Genomic DNA, 14,937 nt, shown 5'->3' on the forward strand with positions numbered 1-14,937 from the left:
GCGCCACCGGCGGACGAGGCAGTGCCGCGCTTCCCAGAGGTGGAGGAGGTGGTTATCCACGTCCGATACCGCCTCGGAAAGCTGAATTTTGGTTTCGGTGGAGCGAAGGCTAGAAACCAATTGTTGGGACCATGACTGGTAGCCTTGCTCGAGTATAGATGTCGCTGTGTTGTAATTTTGCCTAAACTTGGACCAATCTGGGAGTCGGGCCTGTGTTGTGGGTTTTGCTAATGGCTTGGTCCGAATTGTAGTGTTTAGGATGCAGTGGTCGCTACCGAGGGTTTCCTCTGTGTTGACCCAGTCTGCATACTGAATGTTGCGGGTAAAGGTCAAATCCGGACATGTATCCCGTGTCACGGAATTGCCTATACGGGTTGGGTGGACGGGGTCCGTGTGAAGAGTGAGGCCCAACGTTGACGCAAGCTCCACCAACTTGCGTCCCCGTTTCTCTTCACGCTGGTACCCCCAGACTCGACCGGGGGCGTTGAAATCGCCAACAATCAAGAGGGGGTCCCGACCCGCAACTCTTAGCGCACGGCTAAATAGGTCGGAGAATGATACATTCGGCAATTTGGGTGTGCAGTAGACATTTAGAATGTGCAATGGTGAGTCCTGTTTGCGGAGGGGGAGGAGAGTCACCATTACATGGGAAAACTCAAGGTGGAGGTCTAAGTCGACCATATTTGCAGTATAATTTTTATGAACGCATATACAAGACGAGGGGTCCTGCTGAAACGTCGTATAGTTTGTTAAGGTGGCGCCCCTTCCTGGCTCTTGAAGGGCCACCACGGCGGGCATATGCTCAAACGTGGAAAGGAAAAGCCGAAGGTTGGCCCGCTTAGTACGAGACCGTAGTCTTCGGCAGTTCCATTGAGTTACAGTGACAGGATATGCCAATTTAGATAAGGGGGAACGCCTACACCGAGGTTGTCCCGCCATGTTCGGATTTAGGGGTTAGAGGAGAGAAGGTAGGTGTCCCAGAGCCAGCAACCAGGGGCTGAAATTCAGCTCCTGATAGGGGGCAGCTGTCCTCATCATCTTCCAGATCAATTGCTCGACGCGACGATTTGGAGGGCCGGCCGGATACATCTTTAAGAGGACCGGCCCTGCGAGACGTGCGGGGGAGATTCGCGACATGTTGGGCAATCATGGTAGGAAGGGCCTCCATGACCTTGGCAATGATGCGTTCCATTGCCGTCCCGATAAGGGTCTCGAATTTGGCGTTAAGACGGGCTTCAAGATTGGCCACAAAGGCGTCCGACGTCACCGGCGCCGCCGCGTCGCTCTCCATGGCTTCTGCTAGGGGTGCAGATTGGGGGGGAGCAGCGGTTTTAGCTTCTAAGGCTTCAATTTTGGCAAGTAGCATCTCGTTTTGGACCCGGAGAGATGCTACCAAGTTGTGAAGCTCGGCGTCGGTCGCCGAGCTAGGGGAAGGAGAGCGTAGTTGGGAGGAGGAGGCAACCCTGCCCGAGCCGCTCACCTGTTTTCCCTTTTTGACCGCAGTTGCCCAGGCACCGGTCTCGCCTTGGTAGTGGGCTTGCTTCCCCAATCCGCCGTGTGGGGGCGGTGGTGGCGCTTGGTCGCCCTTAGCGTCACGCCCGTTTGGGGGCGCTTGCTTCTTGGAGTTGGTGACGTCACCGCGGGGAGCTGAGCCACCGCCGGTGGCGCGTTGCTGCTGACCTGGCTTCTTCCTCGTCGCGCCAGGTTTTCCGCCCTTTTGGGCGGCTGACTTGGTGTCGAGGCGGTACTTGGCAGTACAGTCTCCGGAGTTTGTGGCATGGCCGCCACCACAAACAGCACATTTCGGATTGCACTCATGAGGGGCCCGCAACCCTTCCACGAAAGGAGCCTGCAGTCCACACAGGCCGCACTTGTCTTGCATTGGATTTGGACATGAGTCTGCTCTATGGCCCACGGTGCCACACACACCACAGGCAGGGATAGTGCGTAGGTAGGGCTGCACTTGGACAATCTCCGAGTTGTAGTTCACTGTCCGGGGCCTCACTTTTCCGGCAAAGGTCAGGCGAGCCTTATTGGAGGTTCCAAATTTACGAATTTCTAAGATGGTGCCATGCCTCCACTGGATACCGTCTTTCAGAGTTTCCCCTGTTTCTTGATTTGCTACAGTGATGACGCCGTAGCAAATTTCTTCGCCATTTTGCTTGAGATGGCCCCGCAGTGGCACGTCTCCCTGAGCCGCTTTGATCACGAAATCACCAAGCAGGCGGTCCGCCACGTATGCGTTCTTGGTGCTCGCAATGAGTAGATTTTGCTCGCGGGAAAAGACGAAGCTGAGTTCCGCCGCCATTTGCGGTCCTAGGTAGGCACGCAAGGCCAGGCCCAGCTCACCATATTGGAAGGCACTCCCGATGGCCACAGCGGCTCGGGGCTTGATGATCACGACGAAATCGTCGGGTTGGAACTTGGGGAGAGGTTTGGGCCTCCATGTTGATTTAAGTTGGCGGTCCTTGGCCACACGCGAGACGGGACCGTGCTGAGGTGAGGTCGACTTGCCGGTTGTCGTTGTGGCGTCTGCCGTCATTTTGGCGTTCCGGCGCTGAGAGCGGCTCTCAACGAGACGCAGGAGATTTTCGTTCCGGAGCTGGTCCGATGTTGCCGAATTGGGTTCCTTGGCTTGAGGAATCGTCGACCAGGCCATGGCCTCCGGGTCGTAGCCGCGTTGAGGTGGGGAGTTCGCCATGTTGGTGCGGAGAGCGGTTTCTTCGACGCCGGGTGCCGGTGCAGCCGTTAGGCTTAGCAGCGGCGCCGCCAAGCACGAGTGAAAGTCCGCTCTAAATTGGCGAAAAATTTGGCCCACCTGGATGAAAGTGATGTCCCTGTGTGCCGGGCAACTTGCTGCGTCCGACGGATGCAAAATTGGCAGGGTTCGACGTATTGGTCCGTGGCTCCTGTCGAAAAATGACGGAGCCGAGGTGACATGCGTCCGATCGCTTCACTCGCCGGACGCGGCCCCGCGACCGCTGAGCGCGTCTCTGAATGACAACCCAGGTTGTACGACCGCGGAAGGACGGGTGGCTGCTCCTTGCTTCCGTCGGATGGCGTCTGATGAGGCGCGAGCTTTAGCGATCGCCTGCTGTCGCGTGAGAGGCTCTGGCGACAGTGACAACAGTACGGCAGCCTTCCTCTCCATTTGCCAGTTGGGGCAGCGCGGCTCCGAGGTTGCGTGATTCCTGCTGCAGTTAATGCAGCGCGGCCTCTGCGCGGTGCAGTCGGCGGTGGCGTGCGATTCTCCGCAACGGAGGCAGCGGGCATCGCGCGAACATGTTGCGCCGGCGTGCCCAAACAAGCCGCATTGATCGCACTGGAGTGGCCGCGGGAGTCTGGGACGAACCGTGCGACGCTGCTTGAAGAAGAGCACTTCGGCTGGAACGGCGTTGCCGGCGAATCACACCGCTATGTTGTGGCCCCTGCGCTCGCATGAGAGGACGGTCACGGAGGCTTCAAGGTGGTCTCTTATTGTGTCCGCGTCGAACGAGCGGTCGACACCGAAGATGGTGCCAGCACAGGTGTTTTTATTGCGAAGCAATACTACTTTAGGTCGCACTTCAGCCCGTTCCGTGGCGAGGCGGTGGTAGGCACCATTGACCTTTAGCGTGACCTCGCTGCGTGACGTCACACCACGTGACCTAGAGTGACGTCACACCAGCTGTGTAAAAACGGGGCCCCATCTCACGCCGTCGCGAGGCGAGGCGGTAGCCACCAACGGCGGCCTAACTCCCGCTCCTCTCACCAGGGGCGCTACGGTCGGTGTGACGTCATACCAGCTGTGTAAAAACGGGGCCCCATCTCACGCCGTCGCGAGGCGAGGCGGTAGCCACCAACGGCGGCCTAACTCCCGCTCCTCTCACCAGGGGCGCTATGGTCAGAGTGACGTCACACCAGCTGTATAAAACAGCTCCGCTCCTCTCGCCAAGGCAGTCATACAGCCAGATGTTACGATGGTGCCTACGAACAAGGCAGCTCGGCAGAATGCAAAGAGGAAGCATCAGCGAGCTACGGAGACGGAAGAACGACTTTCTAAGCGGCGTGCCCAGTATGCAGCTCGGCGACAGCGTGCAACCTCCTCTGTGGAAACAGCAAAAGCAAAGGAAGAAATTATGAGCTTGCCCGACAGTGAGTCTCCTTCTACTAGTTCAGAACGCTGGAACGCGACTAAACGGCAGAGGCGTGTCCAAGAAACCCCGGAACAGCGGCTCGAGAGAAGGAAAACGAAAAGCGAAGAAAACAGCGTGCAGAAGAAACACCCCAGCAGAGACAAGAGCGTTCGAAGAAAAGACAGGAGAAATCTCTCACCAAGGCTGGCCCGACTCAACCCGAAGGACACATTGCAGTAGAACGACGTGCAGAACATGCGAGAAGAGTAAAGGAGTTTGAGACGGCAACGCGTGAATTCAACAGACGCTTTACTAACAACCCGTTCGGCTATGCGTGTACAGTGTGTGACCGGTTGTGGCATAGGGACAAACTTACGCCGGCGAGTGCTCTCATGTTTCCCACATTGCTTAAGGCTTACCCGGACTGGAAAGAAGAGACTTTAGCCGGTGCCGTGATGGGCAATACATGCAAGAATAGCCTTAAAGAGAAAAAGATTCCTTTGTACAGTGTTTCTAATGGCTATAGATACCCGCCGATGCCAGAAGGGCTACTGCGTTTGAGCCCAGTTGCCGAGCGGCTTCTGTCTCCGCGTATACCGTTTGTACAGATTCGGAGACTAATGAATTGGAAGAATGGTCAGTACGAACGATGGGGGTGTTATGCAGACAACTTGGCCATCTACAACGTGGCCGAAACATACAAGCTACCGCTAATGCATCGGGAAGACGACGAGGAGACGTACAACAAACAAACTGTATCGCATTTTGGACGGGGACAATAACCCCAACATTTATTACGGCGTAACGCTACCGTACTTTAACGAATGCTACTGCAAGCACCGAGTGGGCATATCTTATGACGCGGAGAAAATAGAGTGTTACCGCACCGTCGGCCAATCGATACTGGAAGATTCTGTAATGGGCACGCTGGTGAGGGAAATGCTTGTCGGCATACACGGATTCGACGGATGACTTCCTCTTAGATGATTCACTGTAAGCCGTAACACTAGCATAACCCAAGACTACCACCAGCCATACTACCAGCTGATCCGAGAATAACACACTATTGCTTCGCAATCACCAGGCTTAACCAAGCTAAGCCACGGCCATTTTTTTGTGAGAGCTTTCGCCCTCACTGGCACATCGCCGACGGTGCGGACTTGTAGGAGATGTGACAGTTCTGCCCCCGGGAGCGCGTCGACGACGACAACATTCCGTCGAAAGTTCACCCGCACGCGGTGTGCTCCCTGAATAGCTGAGAGCTGTGCGGCGATAGATTCTTGCGTCAGTCTCAGGAAGTTGCCTTTCTTCCCTTGGGGACGAAACAGGACCGTGTCAGCGCGTTCTCCTGGAGCTGGGCCGTCGACCCAGAGTGTATGCTGGATCATCTCGAGAGGCCTGTAGCGCGGCCTCCTTTTCCCGGCCCTCTTGGGTAGTGAGGGGGGATTAGCGCTGTGTTGATTAGCCTGCTCGGTTGAATCCGAGGCGGAGATGAGTGATGGGCGACGTTCTGGCTCGGTGTGGGGCTGTTGCTGCTGGCTGCTTTGCTGAGCGAGCGGCTGGAGCGGCCCGAGAACACAGCTAGCTGGGTCGGTTGAGGAGTGCATTCCTTTTTCCCACGTTGCCTTTTATGCGAGGCATATTACTAGAGCTCAACCCAGCTCCTCAGGCGCGGCGGAGTCGCCCTCAAGGCTGACCACGTGACATCGTGACGTCACGACAGAGGAGAAACGGGGCTCCAACTCGCGCCGTCGCTCGCGGCGTCGCGGCGGTATATAAGCAGCTGCGCTTGTTTCTAGGTGGCTTTGGCTCAACTCTTGAAAGATGGGCTGGGTGGGAATCGAACCAGGGTCTCCGGAGTGTGAGACGGAGACGCTACCACTGAGCCACGAGTACGATGCTTCAAAGCGGTACAAAAGCGCCTTTAGTGAATGCGGTGTTGCCTTAGAAACGAGCTGTTTCTAAGGCTCAGGCGTGCGTCGCTTGCTCGGGCGCACATTTCGTTGCCACGCCGAACGCTGCGTTGCTCGACGCTCACCGCGTCCAATGCGGGGCGCGTAGTCGCTGCGCCGTAGCCCATTGTCTTACACCCCTTGGCGGGTCGACGGGAACGCTGTCGCGTTCCACTCTTGAAGGCGAAGCAGAGTAACGCATGAGTTGTTTCTTCGTCTAGCCGAACCAAATATAGCCAAGCAACAGCAGTTCACCAGGCTAAACAGTGGTTCAACAACTAAAATAAAGGCTAGTATGCTTCGCATCCTGGGCTTAACCTTAGCTAAGCCACAGCCATTTTTTCACTTCGGCGCCGTCGTTGCTCATACCTTGAGAGCTTGTCGCAGGTGCGGCCCCGGCGTGAGTCATTGGAGAGGGAGACTGACCCTCTCTCTCTCGCTCTGTCGGGCGCGGACGAGTGGGTGGCTTGGCCAGTGAGGGCTTTTGTTGTTCCCCGTTTGACTTGTCGGCGCTTGCATGGGAAGCTGGCCCGTTCTGCGAATGCTCGGCAACCGCTGCCACGTGGAGGGCTAGGGAAGGTGACGCCGGGTGGCTGTCATGGCGCCGGCGGGGGTCGTTCGCTTGTTGTTCGCCATGCTGCGGAGCTTTGAGAGATGGCGGTGGGCTGCTTTCCGTCGCGGCCGCGGTCGCAGTTTCGTTGTCAACGCGAGTCAGCGGTGAGGCGGGCAATGATGCAGACGACGAGCGATCAGACCTCGTGGGTTTAGAGGTTGGTGACCCGCTACACGAGGCGCTGAGCGATGGAGACGACTCCGTGCTGTCAGAGCTGGTGGCCGGCGAGGAGGAGACCGTGCTGCTACTCGGAGACGTAGGCGCTGAGGCATTGCTGTCGCTTTCCATCTCGGCGAGAGATGCTATGGCGGCAGTGGTGTTGGCGGCCTCTCGGCGACGGCGGTTGCCACGTGCGTGGCGGTTGGCGTTCTTACGGGTTGTGGGTGACAGGCGCTTTGGCATCCCTTCCGAACCTAGCATACGGCGGGCCTCCAAAAGTAGCAAGTCCAGCGCTCGCGAGCGAGGCTGTGGCGTGCCGAGACGAAACCCGGGCACTGTGTCCTGGGTGTCATCCATGTCAGGGTCCAACCAAGGGCCGAAACGGCCGGCTACAGGTGCATACCTTCTCCCCTGGGAGCCCTAAAAAGGGCTACGCTCAAGAGCGCTGTCGTGGGAGAAGGTTAACAAGTAGCTAGGGTTAGGGATAAAAAAAACCCTCTCACAACACCGCTGCTACGTCGACATGTGAGGGTCGACCGCGTCAGGGCACCACCTGTGACGACGTCACCCGTATTGTTCGCTGCGAGCTCGAGGCCGCCTGTTCGCCAGCTTTCTCTGCGACGCCTCCCGATCCGCCAGCAACCACGATTGCCATGATTCAGGCCGTAGTCAGACCGGAATTTGAGAACATGGGTCTGAACACCGTGTGTTCAACATCTCAACCCAGCGTTCCCCAGTTCTCTACCGGCACTCCTCGTCCCCGACAGCCTTTTCTACCACATCTCGCCGCAACCCGTCCGTTGCGTACCCCTGATAACAGACCAATGTGCTTCCACTGCTGTCGCATCGGCCACGTCGCTCGTCACTGCCGCAGCCGATGGCCACCGCCTCCTCGAACATACGCCGCCACTTATTCCCGCACCTTTGGACCTTCTGTTCCCTATGCCACCCGCCATGAACCCACTGCCGCTAATGCCCCTGCTCCGAACCTTCGCTACAGCCGCTCGCCCTCACCTCGACGCCATCAGTCTCGTTCGCCCCAACCCCGCCGCTTCTCTTCGCCGCCTATCGCCTCCCGGGCCCAGCCGGAATACTAGGCACTGAAGCTTCTGGAGGTGAAGCTGCGTTGTCGACACTGCCCTCAAATCCTCTGCTCACGTTAGACACGAACCAAAACCTTCTTGACGTTGACGTTTATGGCTATCCTGTCACGGCACTCATCGATACAGGGGCACATCTTTCTATTATGAGTGCTGCCTTCCGACGACGATCGAACAAGCTCCTCACCCCAGCGTCGGCACGCGTCGTCCGCGTTGCGGATGGCAGTACTGTGCCTATCATGGGCATGTGTACGGCACGAGTTAGCATTGCCGGCCGCCACACTCCTGTCCTCTTCACCGTGATTGCTCATTGCCCCCACGACCTCATTCTCGGCCTCGATTTTCTCTCCGCGCATTCTGCTCTTATTGACTGCTCTGCCAGTACCCTTCGCCTTGAGTTGCCGATTCTCGCAGAACCTTCTGACGCACCCCAGTGACGCCTACAACCCACCGGCTTTATTCGCGTGCCGCCAAAATCAATAGCCTATATTGAACTCTTGTCTATCCCCACCAGTCCCTGATGGCGAGTACCTCGTCACTCCTCTGCCCGACATTCCACTACAGTATGATGTTACCGTGCCTCACAGTGTACTTACTATTACTGCGAACCGCACTTTCATGCCTATCTTTAACTTTGGATTGGCGAAGCAAATTCTACCGCAAGGCATTTGCCTTGCCAACGTTGATTGTCTCGGCGACCATCACGTGGCAACTTTATTGACCGATGCTTCTTGCGAGCTTAGCAGGTCCATCGTGCCAGCCTCGGCCGCCGATCCCAAGATACAGAAAATGGTTGCGACGGACCTGTCTTCTGCGCAGGCCGAAGACCTTTACCAAGTGTTATCGTCCTACAGAGATATTTTCGACTTCGACGATCGCCCTTTAGGCCAGACGCTCGCGGTCAAGCATCGGATTCTTACTGGTGATGCTACTCCTATTCACCGACGACCGTATCGAGTTTCTGCGTCGGAACGCCAAGTAATTCAAAGTGAAGTGAACAAAATGCTAGACAAAGACATCATTGAGCCTTCTTCGAGTCCCTGAGCGTCACCTGTACTGTTGATTAGGAAGGATGGCACGTGGCACTTCTGTGTAGCCTACCGTCACCTGAACAGCATTAAAAAAAAGGACGTCGACCCGCTCCCACGCATAACGACGCCCTTGACTGCCTGCACGGTTCCAGCTATTTCTCGTCTATTGATCTTCGTTTGGGATATTGGCAGTTTGCTGTTGACGATATGGACAGAGAAAAAACCGCTTTCATCACACCTGATGGGCTATACCAACTTAAGGTAATGCCGTTTGGATTATGCAACGCCAATCTGCCACCCTTAAGCGTATGATGGACTCCTTGCTCCAAGGTTTCAAATGGCCCACATGCCTCTGCTACTTCGACGACGTCATCGTCTTCTCGCCAACGTTCGACACTCACCTTGAGCGTCTCGCAACTATACTTGATGTATTTCGAAAGGCGAAGCTGCAACTTAACTCGTCCAAATGTCGTTTTAGCCACCGACAAATTACTCTTCTGGGCCATCTCATTGACGCTTCCGGAGTACAGCCTGATCCCGACAAAACTCGCGCTGTCTGAGAGTTTCGGTTCCGAAGACAGCCGCAGACGTTCGAAGTTTTGTAGGGCTATGCTCGTACTTTCGTCGTTTTATTCAAGATTTTGCGGCAATTGCTAGACCCCTCACTAATCTTTTGAAGAAAGGCGTACAATTCTCGTGGGGTACTGCAGAAGCCGCCGCCTTCTCTCGTCTTGTTACTCGTCTCTCCTCGCCACCCACTCTCGCCCACTTCGACCCTGATGCCCCTACAGAATTGCGTACAGATGCCAGCGGTCATGGCTTAAGTGCCGTCTTAGCCCAGCGTCAGCGTGGGCAGGATCGCGTTATTGCTTATGCGAGCCGCCTCCTCACACCATCGGAGCGCAACTATTCCATTACGGAACGAGAATGCCTTGCTGTAGTCTGGGCGGTTGCGAAGTTTTATCCTTACCTTTACGGTCGCCCTTTTTCCGTAGTCACTGACCATCATGCTCTCTGCTGGATCTCATCGCTAAGAGATCCTACAGGCCGGCTTGGCCGATGGACTTTGAGGCTACAAGAATTTTCATATTCCGTGGTCTACAAGTCTGGCCGCCTGCACCAAGACGCTGACAGCTTGTCGCGTTACCCTGTTGACGACCCTGACTCCTCCAATATTACCAGTGCTGCTTGCGTATTCTCTGTGTCGCAGCTGCTTAATTTCGCCGACGAGCAACGTCGTTACGTCTACATCAGACCGTTTTGAACACTCTCCGGCCGACGCCACACTACGCCTCTTCGTCCTTCGCGACGGTACTCTGTACCGTCGTAACCTTCATCCGGACGGCTCTGAGTTCCTACTTGTCATACTTAAACACCCCCGCTCAAACGTTCTAGAAGAGCTTCACGACGCACCAACGGCAGGACACCTCGGCGTATCTCGAACCTATGACCGTGTACGTCGCCGTTTTTTCTGGCCGGGCCTTGCCCGTTCCGTACGACGTTACGTCGCCGCTTGTGGACTTTGCCAACGACGCAAGAAGCCTTCCCAGCTCCCCGCTGGTTACCTGCAGCCGCTCGACATCCTTGCCGAGCCCTTCCATCGTGTCGGCTTAGACCTTCTCGGCCCACTTCCGGAATCAACATCAGGAAACGAGTGGGTTGCAGTCGCGGCGGATTACGCGACCCACTACGCCGTAGCCCGCGCTCTTCCAACCAGTTGTGCAACTGATGTTGCGGACTTCCTCCTGCATGATATCATTTTGATACATGGTGCTCCGCGTCAATTGCTAACAGACCGTGGCCGTACGTTTTTAGCCAAAGTCATTGACGACATCATGCGTGCTTGCTGAATACAGCATAAATTTACCACCTCCTACCACCCTCAAACGAACGGCCTCACTGAGCGCGTGAACCGCACCCTTACAGACATGCTATCCAAATACGTTTCAGACGACCACCGTGACTGGGACCAGGCTCTACCTTACATTACCTTTGCGTACAAGTCTTCCCGTCTCGACACTGCTGGCTTTTCTCCTTTTTACCTCTTGTATGGCCGTGAACCGATGCTACCACTGGACACTGTGCTTTCGTCCACCACAGCATCAACTAGCGCTTATGCCCGTGATGCTATCGCCCATGCTGACCATGTTCGCCAACTCTTGCGCGCTCGTCTACAAGTCTCTCAAGGCAAACAAAAGCAACGCTACGACCTCCGTCACCGTGATGTCAATCTTGTGCCCGGCACCCTCGTGTTACTTTGGTCACCATCACGTAAAGTTGGCCTTTGTGAAAAACTGCTTTCCTGCTACACGGGCCCATATCGGGTGCTTCGCCGAGTGACCGATGCCATCTACGAAATCGTTCCAGCCACGCCCACTACGTCCTCTGCTGTGACAACCATTGACATTGTCGACGTCGCCCGACTCAAACCCTACAACTCTCCACGCCCCTTGGATATTTAACAGCACCGACGGCGCTTTTGCCGCCGGAGGGTAGTATTACGATATCATCGCGCGATGCTCAAAGGACGAGCCGCCGCGAGAACGACGACGAAGTGGGTCTGTGTGTGCCCTTGGCGCGAGTGAATGTCGGTCTGGTGCTCTGGCTCCAGTCCAGTGTAAATATCCTGTAAATAGCCTCTTTCGTCTGTGTCTTTCTACATGTAACAATATTTTCCTACCTCTGATGCCGCATGTCTGATGCGGCCCAACTAACTTCCGTATAACTCCCTGGAGCCTTGCTGCAAGAATTTTCATGAAAGCCTTGTAGTCAACATTTGTCAACGTAATTGGCCTGTATCCCGTTGCTTTACGTAATATATTTTTATCTTTGCCTTTTGGGATTAGTACTGTGTGCGCACGATTGAACGATGGATGTAAACTCCCCCGCTCGAGTGCCTCTGAATATACTTAATGCAATGCTGTTGCCATATCCGTCTTGAACGCCTTGTAAAATGCCGCGGTAATCCCATCCGGACCAGGAGATTTGCCCGAGCTTAGTTCCTCAATAGCCCTCTCAATATCTTCCATACTAATATTCGTTTCTAATAAATTCGTTTCCTCTTTGCCTAGCGTCGGGATTTCTGCCAAAAAGTCATCCTCGTAGCCCGGCACCTTTGGCTCACGACAAGCAAACAACTCTCTATAGTAACTTGATAGTTGCCGTCATGATAACTTTCTGTTCTCTGAATATCTTACCATTATATTCTATTTCCAATATTTCATTTCCTCGAGCGTACGCCTTTTCATCTGACAAAGCTCGCTTTGTTGGTACTTCCCCCGCGAGATATTTTTCAGCTCGTGCACGTATAATTGCACCTCTGTATTTATCCTCCTCTAAGCTTTCTAGTTTTCCTTTAATGACTTGCAGTTCTTGCGTCACCAAACCCGGATTAGCTGTTTCGATTCGTACCAAGTTTTCGAGCTCCTGCCACAGACCCTGTTCATGTTTTTGAGTCTGATACTTCATATGCCCACCTCTTTCTATTGCGTTCAATTTTACCCTTTGTTTAAATAACTCCCATTTCTCTGCGGCACTGCGTAGTGTGTCATTAAAAAACTGATGTATTTCTTTTTTGTTTTATCTATGAACACGTCATCCTTGATAAGCTTGGCGTTCAATTTCCATCTTTCCCATTCAACTTTCCTTTTTGGCTTGTGGCCGATCTCGAATGTCACTAAACAATGATCACTGAAAGAAACAGCATCAACATCGTAGTTCTGACACGGCGCAATCTCCGTACATACATACATTCGATCTAATCGTGCATGGCTGGTGCCTTGAAAGTATGTGATGTGCTGGCGACTTCCACCTCTTGCGAACTGTGCCACATCATTTAAAGAGAATTTGCTCACGCATTCTTTAAGATACGCAACACTTTCATCATTTACACTAGCAGTGGTTGAACGGTCTTCGTAATTAAGGACAATTGTAGTCACCCAACACAAACACCTCTCACAATCAAGATACATACTCAATTCGCGAAAGAATAAACATCTTTCATGCGGCTTTGTAGGTGCATAGACACAAATAAATCTAAATTTCGCTTCCCCGTAAGAAAGATCGCACAAAACAAAGCGTCCTTGCAAGCAACTTATAACCGTTTCAACGACAATGCCAATTGAATTTTTAACAAGCAATATACACCCGGCTGATGTTCCCACCGCATGGCTCACGCATACATTGTACCTTAAAGAAAATTTTGCTACCAAGCCTTCGGTCGCCTCCCCTCTGCTAACCTTCGTCTCCTGGACTGCAAGCAAATCTAGGTCTCCTTGCATTATGCGTTTGACCTGATATTGCTTGCGACTAGCCTCTAGGCCCCGTACATTGAGCGTACCGACGCGTAATGGTGCAGGTATACTAATGATTTTGATTGTAAGCGCGAATCACCAGTACAACGCTTGCCGTGGCTCTACCCTGCAGTGGGAATACCAGGGTATTAGTTATCGCGTCCCTGACCCCGAACCGGCGACGATGACGCCGACCGGAGTTGGGGGACATATTAACGCGACAGCGGTAAGGAGCTCGTGTCGCAGAAAAGCCGGTGTCGTCGGTGTCGGCGTCAGCGCAGTTGGCCGTGAGCGATAAATCCCAGAAGGCACTTCATAAATAAAAAAAGACATCTTGCAAGATGGGCTGGTGGGAATCGAACCAGGGTCTCCGGAGTGTGAGACGGAGACGCTACCACTCAGCCACGAGTTTTTTTCTTTATTACATGGAAAAGAAAACTGAAAATGTATTACAAAGTGGACACAACTACACACTTAAAACTCAGGCAAACACACACGTGCATCCAACAAATGCATCCAGTCTGGCGGAGGTTCCTGCGCAGCGTAGACACTTCTTACATAAGCAGCACTTTCGCGAAAGAAGGACTTTGTAGATCGCGCGCTTTCGGCATGGCGGTCACACAGTCTACTTCTCCATAGGCTATGTAAACCAAGTACTATGAACATGTCATAGGGAGGACCACCCGTAGCCTTAAACGGTAGAAACCTAGTTGCATATGGAGTCATGTCAATGTCCTTTTTAAGCGTCCGTTGGAGAATGTCCCAAAAGAATACAGCGTCCCTACAGTCTATGAAGCAGTGATCTATGGTTTCGGCACGTGGACAGAGCCGACAGTTTGTTGACCACGGCACAAAGCAACCCCTCGAATTCAACCAAGTTTTAATAGGGAGTGTTTCCGAATGTAATTTAAAAAAAATGTTTTTACTCCAGGAGGTACACACATTTTTCGGACGCGCTTAAGTACATCCTGATAAGGTCGGCTTAAATAATGTGCACGATACAAAGGATCTGGGAAAATAGAGTCCACCAGTGCCGCAGAAATTGCTTTTCGACTCGCAGTGAACACGTACTCCAGGCTGAATCTAACTTTCAAAAAAAGAAATGTGTCAACAACCTCCTTAAGAAAGCCCCAAGGAGCCTGTGGGACATCTTTGGCATTTGATGACACTACTATATTAGAAATATAATGAACTAAACGGAGTTGCAACATTTCACGCAAGAATGGATGGTCATTGTCTCGAAAGAAAAACAGGCGTGAAACAATTTTCCTGATGAAGAGGTGTACTAATCCTAGGTCACCACGTTCAAGAGGGAGGTACAGATTGTCGCGCCGCATCGATTCACAACTGGAACTCCAAATAAATGTTGTAAATACGCGATGCAGTGCCTGAAGGCGAAGTCGTGAGCAGTGCAGTACTTGCAACACATACATAAGACGGGAAGCTAAGAAAACGTTACACACTTCAGCACGAAGGAACATTGACAAATTCCGCCCTCGCCATGAATTCACTTTACGTTGAATTTTACCAACTTCTCCCAACCAATGAGCGTTGCTATTTCTATACTGTGAGAGAGGCACACCTAAATAACTCAGATCTTTCCATTGAATGTCTGTGTAATGTGATGGCATTGTGGCCCATAATCCAAACCAAAAACCTGAACTTATTTCAAAGT

This window comes from Dermacentor variabilis, chromosome 11 (genome assembly GCF_050947875.1).
Source record: "Dermacentor variabilis isolate Ectoservices chromosome 11, ASM5094787v1, whole genome shotgun sequence".
NCBI classification, from domain to species: Eukaryota; Metazoa; Arthropoda; class Arachnida; order Ixodida; family Ixodidae; genus Dermacentor; species Dermacentor variabilis.